Below are 5,658 nucleotides of genomic sequence, written 5' to 3'. Positions count from 1 at the left end.
ATCAAAAGAAGTGTGGCCAGCAGGTCGAGGGAGGTGATTCTGCCCCTCTACTCTGCTCTCGTGAGACCGACCCCACCTGGAATACTGTGTTCAGCTCTGGAGTCTCCAACACAAGAAGGACATGGAGCTGCTGGAGCGAGTCCAGAGGAGGGCCATGAAGATGATCCGAGGGCTGGAGCACCTCTCCTATGAAGACAGGCTGAGAGAGTTGGGGCTGTTCAGCCTGGAGAAGAGAAGGCTCTGGGGTGATCTTATAGCAGCCTTCCAGTACCTAAAGGGGGCCTACAGGAAAGCTGGAGAGGGACATTTTACAAGGGCATGTAGTGATAGGACAAGGGGCAATGGCTTTAAACTGAAAGAGGGGAGATTTAGATCAGATATAAGGAAGAGATCCTTCACTCTGAGGGTGGTGAGGCACTGGAACAGGTTGCCCAGAGAAGTTGTAGATGCCCCATCCCTGGAAGTGTTCAAGAGGAGGTTGGATGAGGCTTTGAGCAACCTGGTGTAGTGAGGGGTGTTCCTGCCTATGGCAGGGTGGTTGGAACTAGATTATCTTTGAGGTCCCTTCCAACCCAAACCATTCTATGATTCTATAATTTGCATAGACCATGGGTTTTGCTACATAATTTTTAGTATTTTAATACACAAAATTCTACTTAGTATTTTAAAATATCAGTAGGAATGCAGCGCACCAGAGAGCTTCTTAAAAATCTAAACAAAAAAAGTGGCAAGAGCACTGATTTTAAAAGGTTAAAGGGATCAATAAAATGGTTGACTATGCCAGGTGATTGCATTAGCCTAGGAGGCTCTGTCAAAAGGAACAAGTGGTTTTCTGCTTCTCTGATTTGTGACAGGATTCTATTAGGAAGAGCTAGAGTAATTAGAAAGGAGAGATCAAAAACAACAACAAAAATTAACAGCATCTAGAAAAGTCAAGAAATGCAGAAATAGGCAGCATGAAACATAATCAAAGGAGCATATTAGCTGTTCTTAGTAGCTTCGTGTGCTGCATAAATCCAAAATACACCAGAATCAATGAGAGAAGTAAAACTAAATTTGCTGAATATAAGCAATTTAAAGAAAATTTCAGACAAATGCTGGAAGATAGAAATAGTCCACATGAAGAACTTAAGTTTCAAAACAAGGCCCTCTTGCCTTCATTTAGAGCTCTGTTGAGTCATTAAAGTCAAGTTTGTAGAAATACTGCTTCAGCTACACAGATGAACATATTCACAATCTATAAACTGTAAACTTAAACAATGGCATTGAATTGATAGGAATTTAATTTCAAAGCATAAGCCTGGCTGAATTAAAAGCAAATGGCAGTGTATTTATGAAATCAGGATACAGCAAATATTAGGGTATGTCTTTAAACCAGTGAATGCATCCTCAGATTCGCTGAAGCTCAGTCAGTGGCCTGTGACAATGCTGAGCTCAATGTTAGCTGATTTATTCTCCTAAAGGTTAATTTAAATATAACCCAGATTATATATCAGTTTCAGTGATTTATCATTCTTATTAATTTATTTATATCTAAACAATCCCTGGAACAATACCATACTAGTTTCATTCTTACTCTCACTGCTGCGAGCAGATCCGAACTCTGCATATGTAGAAAGAAACTGGCATTCCTAAGAGCATATCATTCATCAGGAACTTTGCAATAAATATACATTAAATGAAACGGGGAAAAAAAAAGCCCAACAGAATTTAAAGTTAGTGGTGTATTTTCTACTATGTTTACCATGATGCGGCTATATCCTTCCTGCATTAAGGTAATAGCACATACAAAAATCACAAATGTCAGACAGATTAGTTCTGAAAAATCCACAAAATAACTGTAAGCATAATTGCAATTTTCTATTTCTATTGTATCGATTGGTCTTATTGATAACATGGAATATAGTCAAGAAACTCTACATGTGTCTTCCTACTAAAGCTCTACTGCAGATGTGTTTCAGACTAAGGCAGATCCTGCCAAAGGTATGTCTGACTGCTCGCAGTGCCCTTACTGATGTAGTTTCCCCTGCTCATTACTTTTTTTCTCGCTTCTAAACCCAGCTGTTAATTGCTTTAACCTTTAGTTGATTCCCTTGAACTCAGGAAATTTCCATTTTATGAAAACTAAGGCAACTGCAACATTAACCTCCATTCTAATTAGTGCAGTTGTAACACTGTAAATGAAATTTTCAAGAATATTCAGAAATCGGTCTAACTCTGACATGTCAATTGGTCAAATTCTTAGATGTCAGAATTTCTGAAAATCTGATGCATGGTATTGTCATTATAATAGGATCTCCTTCTCAGAATTGTACGGCTACTGTCTCCTAAGTACCATATTGTAGTTACTGCTTTATATTATTTAACATGATATTCTATAGTAACCAGAATTTAATATCAAATCTGGTTTTAGATGTAAGAACATTTAATCTATACTTACCAAACCCATTTTGTTTTGCCTCATTGATACAGAACACTGTAAGACAGACTATTACAGCCAGGTATCTACCTCTTTATTTTAATGTATGCATTTGCAATAGTATTGGTAAAATTAATGCAAAAAATGCAAATCAAGATGCAGATATCAACATGTCAAATTTGGATCATTGTGGTTTTCCCCTCCATGGATAAATATACAACTTATGAGAACTCACACAGCAATTATTCTACACAGCTGTCAAGACATTTTACCAAAGATCCTTTGTAGATGGGGAGAGTGAATTATTAAAAAGCAACAATTTTTTTCCAGATTACGAACTATTTAAAGAACAAGATTGGAGGAGAAATTGGTGCATTGAATAGGTTTTGGTTTGTAACTAGGTCATCAAATTAGATGCATCATCACCCAAGGGTCTCATTATAGTCAATGGCAAAAGACCAGCTGAATAGCCCCTGGGAGAGGCCCATTAAAGTGTAAGTATCTACAGAGCCTACGTTTCTTTCTTAATGTCCCAATTAAAAATTAAAGGTTAGGTAGAATGAGTCTCAGTAATCCTGCACTGTGGGTATCTTTCAGCTCCAACGTGTGTCCCAACCACGTCCTCCAGCTCAGAAGTAAAGCCAGTTACACACCTCCCTCTGCTTCCCATCTAGCATCTCTGTGAAATGAAAACTAGATGGAGACTACAGTAGTTTTTCGGTGGTATTTTGCCAGGAATAGCATAGCTATTGACAATTCCAAACGTGTATGCCCTAAAGCCTCCAAGCTAAGGACATTAGCCTGCGTGAGGCTGTAACGGCTGCGAGTGGAGCCAGCAGGACAACAGGAAAGTGGGTGATCGCGGCTGTGTTTGTGTTTGTGAGCCTGAAGGAAGGCAAGGACTGCAGTCACAGCCTGGTCATGATGCAAGTTTGGAAACTGTTTGTCTAAAAGCAAAGGCTTAAGTCAATGCTGTTTCTTCATCACTGTTTTTTCTCAGCAGACAACAAAATAGGTAGATTTTTGTTCATCCAAATGAATAAAGAATCTAAAAATTACTTCTTTCAGCTTTGGTTTGCATTCATGAGTGGGATTCCATAGTCAAAATGTTTCCACTGTCATTTTACCGTATTGTCTGACTTATATTTTATTTCACCATTAACTCCCTTTCAAAATATACTTCCTTCTGCATCCCCCAGTTAACTATAAGTTCCTGGTCCCATGTAGATTTGAACTGCATTAAAACAGAGCTATTCTCTAGTTTGCTACTATGATTCTCATGCTATTTGACAGCATAACTCTACATCTGTTTACCTGGATGCAGGATCTAAAATTCAGTGTTCAGTTTCCTGATCTGACTTCTACATCCTAAATTATTAGATTAAAAAAACATTGGCACCGTCACTGCCTTCTGTAGGGGGGTTCTGTGAAAAAGCATCTCTGCTCCCGTGCTCACCTTCTCTATCAGTGATTACTATTCCACTATTTTTTCTGCTAAGACAGCTTAGAAGCTGGAAGATGTTGGAGTCTTAGTTTTTCAAAGAAAATGACTGTCTTTTCCACTTTCTTTCACAGATAGGGATGAAAAAAAGTACTATTTAAGCAGAAGGATGATGCTAGCACAAGAAGGCACAATGCATGTAGGTGTAAATTGATGACAAATATATTTGTGATGAACATTAGGAAGTGCTTAAGTGTAAGAGAAATGACATCCTGGAAAAGGTCTATGGAGAAGGACATATGAAAAAAACACTTCTAGTGAAGGAGGAACAGGCTTTACAATATTTGCAGCACAGCATGCTATGAGACCACGACTGCAGTTTTTGGCAATTAAGCAAATAAGTAATAAAAACCTTTGGCTGACACCTCACCGTTTAGATTTTTTAGGTTTCTAATACTGGAGCTGTTACACATTTTCACATCACAAACATGTTTGCCTCTGGTAGCTTGAAGAATAGCGGGTGTCCAAGAGTGGCACATTACCTGACAATACTCAGAGTTGTAAACTACGTTTCCTGATCTGTCATACTATCAGAGATCGAAGTAAAACATCATTAAGCTGAACAATTCACCGATCAATTCAAAAAGTGAATATGTTTTAACATATTAGCAGTGACCTTAGCCCACTGAGAGTCTTTCATGAGTGCCACTGAGATGCTAGAGGAATTATGTGTATGGAAAATTATATCTCAGTAAGAAATATCATAACCTTGAGGCATTACTATATTGTAAAAGGACTTTATCCTGCACTTCTGCATTCACAGATCTTCACAAGGAACATGAAATAAAGAAGTAATATGAAATTACTACTTAATACCTCAGTATTAAGCATTACTCTGCAATAATAATGGCACAGGCAGGTGCCAGTGAATTTTTAATTATCATTTAGAAGCAGATCTTTCATACTCCATAGATACAGGTTTCGTAGGTCAGCACAGTGAAAGAAAACATCCTGTCTTAATTTAAACCTTCATTTTGGAAAACAATTGGCATTGCCCTTTTGCAGGTGTAAGGAGGGCACCTACAGCGGCGGGAGTGGAATGGGCGCAGCCTGCTCACGGGTGTCAGGACCTCCTCACTGGCGGCGGGTGGGAGGACACCCACCCCTGGCTGCACCGCAGATCCTGCCTTCAATGAAACCTTCATCTTGTACTTCTGCAGTAACCCGGAGAGGTCGGGTTTACAGGGAGGGATACAGCCTGTCAGCCTACGTGATGAAGTTGGCACGAACGGGGAAGCCTGGAGGCACGAAGTTCTTCCTAAAGCCCGGTGAGAAGTCACGCAGTCCAAACCAAAGCAGCATAGATCTCCTGCGCTTCTCATTTAGTGTTACAGAAATCAATTAAAACACCTGACAGAAAGAGTTATCGGCGCCTGAAAGGCAAGATGTAACACGGCCTAAAGACGGTGCCTCTGTGCAATCTGAGACGCCTGGAGCTGAGCGGTCACGAACGATTTTCCCTGTGCCCACGGCCCGGGAGGCGCCTCCTTCACGCAGCCCGCTCCAACCGCCGCGCCCGCGCGGGCCCCGGCCGGCACCGCGGCCAGCCCCGCACCTCTGCGCTCTCGTTCCCTTTGCTTTCGGGGCAGAAAAAATCCACGCTCGTGACAAGAAACGCCGGGGGTGTCACTGACCGTGGCGGCTATCGGCACGGCCCGCGCCGCTGCGCCCCGGAACGCCCGCCGCGCCGCCCGCGCCGCCCGCCCGGAGCCCTTTGGCTGGTGCACCGCGGCGCCGG

This window comes from Tauraco erythrolophus, chromosome 5 (genome assembly GCF_009769465.1).
Source record: "Tauraco erythrolophus isolate bTauEry1 chromosome 5, bTauEry1.pri, whole genome shotgun sequence".
Classification (NCBI taxonomy): domain Eukaryota; kingdom Metazoa; phylum Chordata; class Aves; order Musophagiformes; family Musophagidae; genus Tauraco; species Tauraco erythrolophus.
This window is presented reverse-complemented; position numbering follows the sequence as displayed.